At 37.8% G+C, this 11,947-nt stretch overlaps 1 protein-coding gene across 9 annotated transcripts in view; it reads right to left on the minus strand.

Annotated features, from left to right (window-relative positions):
* The window catches only part of MAST4 (microtubule associated serine/threonine kinase family member 4), a 573,771-nt gene that overhangs the window by 332,404 nt on the left and 229,420 nt on the right, over window positions 1–11,947 (minus strand). The window lies entirely within an intron of this gene.

The following is an 11,947-nucleotide window of genomic DNA, read 5'->3' on the forward strand; positions in this document are numbered from 1 at the left end:
CAATGAAAAGTCTCATGGCTGAGCCTGAAGTCAAGAGGTGGAAGACAGGAGTATCTCTGCCTATCATGAGGCCAAGCAAGGGAATGCATGTACAAATCTATTACAGGAAGTAGAAAAGTAAGAGGATTGAGTCTGTCACACTGTCCAAGTTTGACTAAGAGCAACCATATTGTCTCTTAGCTTGATTGCTACACAGAAATGAAAAATGAATCTGTGAGCAGAGCTTAATCTATATTTGGAATATAGTTTTAATGAAAAAATATAAACAGTCAAATCAATCTTGAATCAATATAATTGTCTTTACCTTTATTCACAACAATACTAAAACTGAGAAAACAGGTAATTAAAAAATATATAACAATCCCTATCTCATCATGAAAATGTTAAGATAAAAATCATATAAAATGAAATCTTTCTAGACCTAGCTTCTAAATTTTAGCACAAAGCTGAAAAATTCCCCATTTTAAAATTTCCAGTTAGAAAATATTTAATGTTTTCTCTAATCATTTTGAGCTCATTGTAATAGATCCTACCTCTGACTTCCTACGACTTTCCTGAGGATTTCATGTTCTCAACATACTAAACTACTAGGCAGAAGCTCAAAAAGAAAGTGATGCTGTAAAATTAATTTTGCATTCTCATTTGCTGCCCAAGAAAGCGTCATTTTTTTTTTATTATCAATATGATGTAATGGCTTTGTAAATACAGACACACATGCACAAAGAAACTGGAAACAGAGTGCAAGAAAACTGATAAAAATGTACATGCCATGTGTCTTTCTTAGTTGAACCCCCTCATCTTCAGTTACAGATACTCCATTCAAATGGAACAAAAATCTTGGCTGAATTTGATGTAATCTCACTCAGGTTTTAAATTCACTCACTGTTCAAGAAATATAGTACACCAACCCCATCATCTTCATTTAAAAATAAATTGCTTTTTCCATTACAGCCTCTAGTTTGAGATGCTTCATTCTGCCTTTTAAAAACTGTAGTGGAATGAGACTTGTAGGCAAGTTGTCAAAGTTGGAAGCAATTTGGGGGGAAAAAAACTATACATCTTCAAAGCTGGACATATTATTTTCAAGACCTCATACTAAACCACAGAACTACTTTGTGCACCATGTAATTTTAACCATTCCTGCAAAGTAAGTGTTAAAATATACATTACGGTATAATTCTTGAAAACTATTCTAACAGAAATCTATGAGTCTGGGAGAAATTGCATTCTCTACTTATTCATAGTCTAGTTCAATTAATTATTAAAAGTTGATAACTTCAGAGTCTGTCCAGGCTTGACCTCTCTTTAGAAGTCTAAAACTACATATCCAACTGCTTACTGAACATCTGCACCTAGATGGCTTCCACAAGTGCTTCAAACTCCAGATTCACAGAATGAACTCTCTTCTCAGCATCCAAGTCACATTTATCTCTTGCTCTTGTTTCTAATCCCTAATTCCTGAAACCAGAGAGTCACCTCAAGCTTCTTCCATCTCTCCTTTGCCAACTATCAATATATCACCATGTCCTGTTAATTCTACTGTCAGTTGCCTTTTCTCCATTCCACTGTCACCACCTCGGTCCAGCAGCATCATCTGTCACCTCCTCATTTCTAACTTTCTAGCTGTTTATCTTGCTTCTATTCCTGGCCTCTTCCTAAGTATTCTTTATTAATAGTTGACAGAATAGTTCACAGTTGATAAATTATTTTTGTGTCCTGCTTTCAGTCTTTTAATGGCTTCCCATTGCTAGACTCTAAAGCCCAAATCCCTGCACGCAAACAGCATCATTCTTGGGACTGCTCATCCCTTCCTGCTTCCCACAAACACTATTTGCAATTCCTTGAAAAAGGTGCACCCTGTTCAGCCACCACACCTAGCATACACTGTTGCTTCCTCTGCCTGGAATCCTCACCTTGCCTAATCAGTGCCTGTCCATCCTTCACCATCTTGCAGAAATATCTCCACCTACATGAAGCCTTCCCAGCCTCCTTAAGCAGAGCAGGGCGCCATGATCGGGGCCCCTGTATCTTGACTGATGAAGGTTACAGCACTTGCTATTTCAGAAACTGTTGTGTGTCTCACCTAAAATAACAGAAATTCCTCACAGGTCAGTGTCATATTCCACTCATTTTTGTATTGCTAGAATCTAAGATAAAAGTACAATAATGTAAATTTAAGACATAGCACACAGTTCTCTGACATAAACAGTTCAATATATGCTATTATTATTATTAAACATTTGTTGAAAGAAAAGCAAAGAATGGGGTTCTGTCCCTGACTGCCTCATCAAAAAAGCACATGCATTCACGACCTAAGTAAAATAGTCAATGTTTTGACAACTCAAACATGTACATTATTGAAGAGTATCTATGATAAAGGTTTCCAAATCACAGGCATTATTATCTCTGCATTAGGAAAACATTTCAAGGGGAAAAGCAACTGTCTTATCATGCCCTTGAGGTGGTTTCCTAACGGAAACCATGGAGCATATGCCAGCAATTGTGAAAACATAAAACTACACCTGGACACTAGCAGTGCTGTGGGTCCTTTCGAGGTAATGGTCTAGAGCTGCCTCCAGCTACCCCACTATGATAATTGCCCCTCAAGGTGGGTTGGCTAATGGTCTGAGCTCTCATGTTACTATCATCGTTGTTATTTGGCAACTCAAATACAGTGAGTATATCCACCTTCTATATACCTCCACATTGAAAAAAAAACAACTACTACAAAAAAACTCAGGTCTCACTTAAAGAAAGGAGACCAAAGCACTGACCTACATTTTAAAGGCTGTCAAACTTTACATTTGGAGATTAAGAAGTTGTAGGTTTGATGACTTGGGAGTTACTTGGACCCCTAATCCCCTAGGAGAAGTGGGTTTCAACTCTTGGCTACATACCACTGAGAGACGCTAATTGAATTGCTGTGGATTGTATCCAGACTACAGGCTTCAGAAAGCTTGCCAGGTGGTTCAATGGGGCAGCCAGCTACAGGTGAACCAGGTCCTAAGGTTTAGAGACATGCACCACATTAAAGTTGATATAGCTTGCTCAATTCCAAAAGACTGCACAAAACAGAAAAGAGTCTTTACGGGCCTTTCATTGATGGTGCTAAATACTATATAAAAGTTTTACTCAGACAATGAAGGAACTTAAAAGCAGGTACCCCAAACCCTCTTATTTGATTGATTATAAAGTAAAACATGCTTACTGTTAGATGGTTCAAAGAAAAATTCTTATGATTCCACTAAGATATAACAAATATTAACATTCTAGTGCATTTTCATGTTATTTTAGATAATAATGATAAAGAAAAAGAAAATAGGTTCTCAATGTTAGCTTCAGTAAATACTTTTTAGGCTTTCTATACCTCATTTTTCATACTCAGCAACTCTGCTGAAATTAAGTGTTAGTATTTTATTGGTGAGGAATTAAATAGCCTGGCCAACATCACATAGGAAGAGGTAAAGACAATGTCAACACTCAAAAGCTCATGAATGTTCTTTCTATCCCACTAGGCTACGGCACACACGCGCGTGCGCACACACACATGCACACAGTGTTGCTGCATGGTCTTTTACCCAGGCACATGTATGTATGTCTATGTATCTGTACATGATGCACATTTTTTTTTTACTTTTTTAACTTTTAGGTTCTGGGGTACATGTGGCTTGTTTTACAGGTAAATTGTATAAGAGCTTAGTGTACAGATTATTCCATTACCCAGGTAATAAGCATAGCACCCACTGGTTGTTTTTTTGTCTTCACCATCCTCCCACCTTTCACCCTCAAGTAGGTTCTGGTGTCTTTTATTCCCTTCTTTTTGTCCATGTGTACTCAGTGTTTAGTTCCTATTTGAAAGTGAGAGCATGCAATATTTGGTTTTCTGTTCCTTTGTTAGTGTGCTTAGGATAACACCTTCCAGGTCCATCCATGTTCCTGCAAAGGCCATGAGGCCATTCATTGTTATGGCTGTGCAGTATTCCATGCGTACCACATTTTCTTTTATCCAGTCTACCACTGTGGGCATTTAGGTTGATTCCATGTCATTGCTATTGTGAATAGCACTACAAAGAACACATGCGTGCATGTGTCTTTATGGTAGAACAATTTATATTTCTTTGGATATATCCCGAATAATGGATTTGCTGAGTCAAATGGTAGTTCTATTTTAAATTCTTAGAGAAACTGCTAAACTGTTTTCCACAGTGGTTGAACTAATTTATGTTCCCACTCGCAGTGTATGAGCATTGCCTTTTCTCTGTACCTCATCAACATACAATGCACATTTTAAATGATCTGTACATATATTACATATACAGTTAGCCTGCTCTTTTTTTCACTTGACCCTATTTTCAGCTTTTCCTCGTATCATTAAATATTTGTTAAAAGCATAATATTTTTCTTTTTAGACAGGGTCTCACTTTGTCACTGAGGCTGGAGTGCAGTGGAGCAAACACAGCTCACTGTAGCTTCAACCTCCCAGGCTCAAGTGATCCTCTGGCCTGTCTCCCAGGTAACTGGGAATACAGGCACACACCACCACACCCAGTTAGTTCTTATATTTTTTGTAGAGACAAGTTTTCACTATGTTGCCCAGGCTGATCTCAAACTCCTAGACTCAAGCAATCCACCCACCTCAGCCTCCCAAAATGCTGGGATTACAGGTGTGAGCTACCGCACCAGCCCGAAAGCATGATTTTAATGTCAATGTGGTCTTCTAACATGTGTATCTCATGTTACCTGCCAATCTCCATGTTTTTGGTTGCTTCCAAAAATTTTTTTTTAAAAAATGATTTCTAAGACACTTTAAAAAAGCTCTATGGTTACGTATAATTTATTTGAAATGTAAGTTTCAAGTAAATTCAAATATCCTATTTAGTTACGCTCTAGTGCTGACAACAAAATGATTGGTGGTTGCATGCATATTGATCTTCCCAAGTTCATGTAATTCTCAATTTTTATAGTTTATCTAGTTTATTGATTAGCTGAGCTTTCAGTCTCCTTTGTCTTTTGTCATTCTTTCAAATAACTTATTTGTTTTAAATGCAATATCAAAAATTTTTGGTCATCTTAAGAAATCTTTTGAGGCAAGTTAATTTTTTATATAATAAATAAAACCACACAACTCTCAAAAAGGAGCCATAAGATTAACAATGAAGTGGCAGCTAATTGTATCTATAAAGCTGTTGCGACTGAGCATGAAACTCAGTTCTGGACCACTAAGGCAAGAATAGAAAGACACAGGATGGGTCACAGCTCTCATTATCTGATTAAAAGAAGTAAACTGGTTCACCTACAGAGGGATAAACTTTTTTAATGTTGAACTCTAAGCTAATTTATTATGTAGGCCTAATATAAGAGACAGGGCACAACATAATGGATGGGACTTCAAAGGGAGATTTACAAAAAGTGCAAAGATGTTTTCTCACAGTCATTTCTTTTAGCAACACTCAATAAAAGCCAAGGGCATAATGTGAAGTTGTAATTCTGCAAAGGGGTTTCAAGGGGAGCAGAGATGGGTGGCGTAGGTGTATTGCATTCTGGTGATACGACCTGCTGTAGGGCAGGCCTCTGGAAATCCAGGAGATAAATGGTAAGAGGTCTCCTGGGCTATTCCTCTCACACATCACTTCTCTGAGCCAAGCTCTCACAGGATCTGTAGAGCAGAGCAATTTAAAATTGAGACTGCTTGCAGGACCTGCAGCACAGGTATCCTGCATTATTGATTCAAAGAAACGCCATGTGCTTCAGATACTAAAATGGAAGGGGATGCACTAACATTTTCCCATGAGGATTAAGAGCCTGATTGGAGAGTCTATGTTATCTCACACAGCTGTGGGCAATGGCTGGGAGGGGGACGGGGCATGGCTTTTCACGAAAAGCAGCTTTGAATCTGTTCAAATTCCTGAACTCAGTTCAGGCCCCAGTGATGTATGCCAATGAACACTCCAACACTGACTTTGGCTTGCAAAATGCTAAGAGCAAGGGGTAGTTCAGCATGTGTTCCTTATAAACCATGTTAGGTGTACTTGATCCGCCCATCTGGAGCTACTCCCTGCCCCATGCTGGGTCCTGGAGTCTGGCCTGAACGGACAACATCCATGGGCTCCCTTGACTTCTGGCGTCAACCTCGATTCTGCTAATGGAGAGCACAAGAAGAGTTCAGAAAATAAGGCTGAGATATCCCCTGGTCCTGCCCGGCAGGTATGACTGGCTGTGTGCTTTTACCTAAGATCACAGCTCCTGTCTCACTTCTTCACTGTCTACTGGTTCTATAACTGTTCCCTCTCTCACCCCTTTAGGCCTAGAGGTAGTGATGGCTCTCTGTCACTTCTAGCTCCTGGCACTGCGCCATCCGTTAAATTTTCCCAATTCCTGCCCATACTTTTTCCAACAATCCCTCTATGAAGTTCTTCTCGAATTATCCAAGACAAGTATGCCATCTTTTCCTTGTAAACCCTGCCTGATACCCATAATTACTTAAAATTGCTGTGCAAGGCTTAGTGTTGATAGAGGGAAGAGAACTAAGATTAACTAAGAATAATGTGCCAGGCACTGTGCTAAAAGATTGATAATCTCCTTCAATCTTTAAACACCTCACTTAGTTATCTCCATTTAGTGGACATGGAGATTCAGAGTGGTCAGGAAACTTAACACAAGTTACAGAGCTATTCAACAGCACTAAACACATATCTGACTCTAAAACCACTAATCCTCAATGATTTTATACTTTCAGTGTAAGATACTCCTACATGAAATAATTTTAAATAAATTACTTAAATTAAAGCATGGTAGGCCAGGTGCGGTGGCTCACACCTGTAATCCTAGCACTCTGAGAGGCTGAGGTGGGTGGATCACCTGAGGTCGGGAGTTTGAGACCAGCCTAGCCAACATGGTGAAACACTGTCTCCACTAAAAATACAAAAATTGGTTAGGTGTGGTGGCACATGCCTGTAATCCCAGCTACTTGGGAGGCTGAAGCAGGAGAATTGCTTTAACCCAGGAGCCCAGGAGGCGGGGGTTGCAATGAGAACAGCCTGGGCAACATAGCCAGACTCTATTTCAAAAAACTAAAAAATTAACAAATAAAATAACACGTTATAGGATTAGATTGCAAATAAAATCATGACTATTATAAAGTTCAGAATGGAATTCAGTAAATATAGAAAATTTCATGAAAATTAAAATTCATATTAATCTCGAATAAGCAGGAAGAATTTGGGCAAAATAAAGAAAGGATGTAATAGGTAAAGGGGATGCATGCAGTTTGGAGACTCCAAACACTAGGAGAGGGGGTTATGAAACAGGGATCTGGAAGGCAAAGATTTAGAGATGAGATCCGAAAGGAAGCCTGTGGCTAAACTCACAGTATGCAGCATTTTTAACCTATCCTCGAGTAGATCACAGAAAGCCATAGGAGGATCTTACACCAGGGCAGTGATATGGGCCCTGGGCTAAGCAGCAGGGCGGACTGGAGAAGGGCCTGGGTTCAGTGGGATACCAGACATTTCCACAATCCAGGTGTGGGAGAAGTTACGCCTAGCCTGTAGACATCCTTTGATGGTAGAATTGACAGGGTTTGGTGACAGAGGTCATGAGATGGAGAAATCAAAGGTGGGAACTAGAATGACTTGGAGAATGACAACGTTGTAGTTTATTAACAATTATACCAGAGAGCCAGAATATGCAAAAGAGGAGCTAGTAAACAAATGTGTTTATTTTACACTGTTAAAATCAATTCTTAGAGTATAAAATAGAATTTTTTCTGAACATAAGGTTTTGAGGACATGGCATTTTTATCCCCAAAGGATCAGGAAGCAGAAACCACAGAACTGTATCTATCTCAGAGGCAGAAATTGAACTCCTCCAATGGATAAGAAACACCATTCAGACATAACACTGATTTGTCTAATGAACTAAGGACTCAACTGCAAAAAGTTCATTTGCCATCTGGATATTTCCTGTCCCAAAGAAGTCTCAATGTCTTTCTGGAATTGCTAAAGAACAAAAGTGCTTTATCCCCAAGAGGAATTAATATTATCATAAATGTTTCTATTATAATCCTCCAAATAGACTTCTTCCCTATAGCCACACAGAGTCTTCAAATGAATATAGACAAAGTAATACTCCCATGTAATGACCCTTCTATTGAATTTCAGGTAAAGTGTAAACATACCCATAATTACATTAAAGTTGACACAGAAGAAACACTGAGACATTATAACTTGAATATACATCCATGCACCATGAGTCAGAGGCAGTTTGATGCTCTGTCAGAACATAAAAATCTATCTGCTTTTTTTGTTTTCTGAAATTGAATTCTAGAACAAGGCCATTGGAAAATCAAAGCCTAGGCCAGAGTAAGAAGGTTATCTTGTTGTTGTTTTAAATAAGGTGGGAAGGCCCAGGGATGAAGGTAGGGAGTACGAGGTCATGTTTAGAAGAAAGAGAAGCAAACAAAACAAAAAACCTAAACACTCACAAATCTAGAAATCTAAATGATAAACATTTAAATGTTTTTTGTTGTTGTTGTTTAACTGCCTCTTACAGGAAATTTAGGGAAAAAATTTTTTCACATTCCAGTTGCATGTGAGAGTCTGCAGGTGGATGGAAATGGCAATATTTAACTGGGGGCAGGGGATGAAGGAGGAGTGATCATGAGAAGATGATGCCAGGCACAGCAAAGCACCAGAGGATGGCAGGAAAGGCATTGTCAGCCTCTCTGGGATGCCCCTTTCTTTTAGTAAGTCATGCCTGCCTGTTGTTCATTGTTCTCCAGCCTTAGAATCTATCACATTAAGGATAGGGACACTTTCATTAAAGCAAATAAAGAGAAACATGTAACAGAAATCACTGTAACAATTAATTTCCCTGACAGTTAAAAAATATGATCCACATATGAGGAATATTAGGCCCAAAAGGAGCCAGTTATCCTTTGATGAATTAGATCTGTCTAGAAATTCAAATTGCCCCAAGTCCAAGGTCTGGCCAAGCCTATCCATCCGCCAGAATTTCCTATGTTTTGAGATGCAATCTGAAAAGTTTCCTAGATTCTAACAGTGCAAACCATTGGGGCCTCTTTCTCTCATTCTCATTTCAAAGGCAGTGATTGAAGTGCTATCAGCAGTACTGGAAATATTAACACAGTCCATAGAAAAGATGGAAAAGTGCAGTCACTTAAGATGAACAACTCAGTTGTGTTGCCATTTTATGAGGTTGTCACATTTGAAAAATTGTATGTTCTGACTAAAAATAATTTTTCAAAGTCCAAATTCTGAAAACATCACTAATAGTCCTGTGTTTCAAAGGCTTAAGGTACTGAACTTTTAAAAATTTGTTCTAAATACATACCGCATCATTTTCCACTAAACATATACTAAATTATTATAAAATTAGATTTCTGAGAATTAGAAGAGTGTATACCCCAGATTTTTGGCATTGGGCTTTAAGTGAAAGACCTGGTTAGTCTCACATATTATGTATCTATTCAATGTACAGCTGCTTTTAAAAATAATATAAACTCACCAATATCAGTCTGTCCTAATGATCCCTGTAAATAAATGTTTACTAGCTTTACTGATAACTGTTCTAACTTAAGGACAAATTTAGACAACAAACATGGTGCGTAAATACAACAAGTTCCTTTCATAAGCAATGATATATAATGTTATAAAGAATAGAAATCATCCCTTGTTTTTCAACAATATTTACTGAGTTCCTCCTAGATGTTAGTACATTTATTATATAACCCCTTAACTTTAAACAACTCAACTATATCCATCTACTTACTCAGTACAGTCAAAAGTCATACATTACAGTGTGCGTTTTACAGAAGAATACACAGACACCAAGAGGGTGTGTGACCTGCTCAGGATGACCTTGCAACATAGGGTTGGAGCCAGGAATAGGAATGTGCAGGTTTCAGCCCAGCTTTACGATCACAGGTATACCTCACTGGCATGTTCAAATGTTCCACATAGCTATATTTGTAAACTAACTTAATTCTTAAATTCACTAGGTGGCGGTACTCTTACGAACTCTACAGTGACATCTGTGGTAATACAAACACATAAAGTGTGTATTCTGTAAATAGTTTCCTTACATTGGAATTTCTAAAAACAGCTATTCTGTGTAATGTCTTTCTTTAAATGTTAGATTCAATGGGAGTAAAAGCAAAATAGGTTTTGTATTAAGCCACAGTAAAGTTGTAACCGTGAAGTGGCAGAACTTTTAAGCACTTTTATGTTGTTATTTTTCACAGCATGAAGACTTCTCTCATCCAGAAGAGAAAACATTCTGTATCCATTGTGCAGGTGTAGTAAAAGTATATTAAGTACAATAAAAATGCAGCTCTCTAATAATGTATTAGCAAGTATTCCTTTGTTTTGTAGCAAACCTTTTAAATAGAAAACAGCTCCATTATTTTAATTAATGAAAAATAATGATTCCTTTACTTCTAAAATTAAAGGCCCATGAAATCCATGCCCCTCAGAAGCACCATATGCTTCAACCATCCCCTCTGAAGTTGTGATAATTCATGTATCTTACAGAAATGACAAAAATTCAAAAAGGAGTTTCTTCTGAAAAACACATTTACAGATTATTTAAAACCAATTAAAGAGTAAACTCACAGAAGAATTACTATCTAGTCACTAATAATCTGAACTATTCAGAGTTTAATATAGTTAAGCATCTTTTTAACAAAGAGCCTTTCCAAATTTAACCAGTGACTCCAAAGAGGACGTGGAGACAAACAGCTGTGCATTACTAGAACTTTATAGGGGTGATGAAAACAAAGAAAAGGAAATCCACAGCAGTGAGTAACCACACTGTGTATTCAAAAACAATGACCACACTGAAATTCATTAAGGAGGTAGTCTGTTTACTTAGGTTTGAACAATAGATGGTATGTAACCTCAACTTCTCTAATCCCTCTTTTGTTTAGCTGCAAATAATCCTTTAGTTGCCTATATTATAATATTAATATTATAGTAATATGAATATTAGTATTAATAATTGATACTTAGAACAAAAAGCAGACAGCTAGACCAGCTGAGATTCAAAGACTTAATATTAAGGAAACATTTCCAAATGTGTTATATATTCTATATTCCCAAGCATTTTTTAACATCAAAATAATATATAAGAGTTTAATAATGGCTGATTACATTCTTTCACAAAGAAAAATATCACTTATACACAGGACAGAGTTATGCAGGAGTTAACCATACTAATGTTGAACATACTTATGTTTTGGCTTCCTTAAACTTACAAACTGCCAAGCAGATGTGTATTTTTTTTCCCCAAGTTTTCTGATTTGCCAAGTTTTAACTCAAAATGTATTTGTACGATAAAGTCAGAGTAATTTCATTAGAGAAACTTGGGCACAAAAAAGCAAGGCAGTTAGATATATATCTTTTCTCATCTCACCGTAAACAAATTACAGGAAACTTTGATTGAGCTGCCAGCAAAAACTTTCATTTCACTGACGGGGAAAATTCCCAGCAGCTGCACACAACTGCAAGGCGATCAGACAGATGCCGCCGAGCGGAGGTTGATCCCGACACAAAACTGAGTCCTGTGTTCCCAGAACTGAAAGGAGTTGCTACCCCTAGACAGACTTCCCAGACAGTTGACAGCATGCCAGATCAGTGCATCAGCTGTCACTGCCAGCCACGATTTAACTACTCTTGAATAACCAGCAGAAAAACAAACCACAAAAGTGTCAAACTAAAAGTCATATCTATTGTCTCTGACAAAAGCAGCTTCCTCACTGAACCCCCTGATGTGTCATACCTGTAACTAGAAACTCCGTACAGCGATGCCATGTAGATACTAAGAACTATGCACATATTCGTGCCCAGTAAAGGAATGACAAGGGAACTTTGAAATCCTCAATGGCTGGCCACTGACAATGCTACATGTCAAGAATGGAGCAATCTCCTAC

Source organism: Saimiri boliviensis, chromosome 1 (genome assembly GCF_048565385.1).
Source record: "Saimiri boliviensis isolate mSaiBol1 chromosome 1, mSaiBol1.pri, whole genome shotgun sequence".
NCBI classification, from domain to species: Eukaryota; Metazoa; Chordata; class Mammalia; order Primates; family Cebidae; genus Saimiri; species Saimiri boliviensis.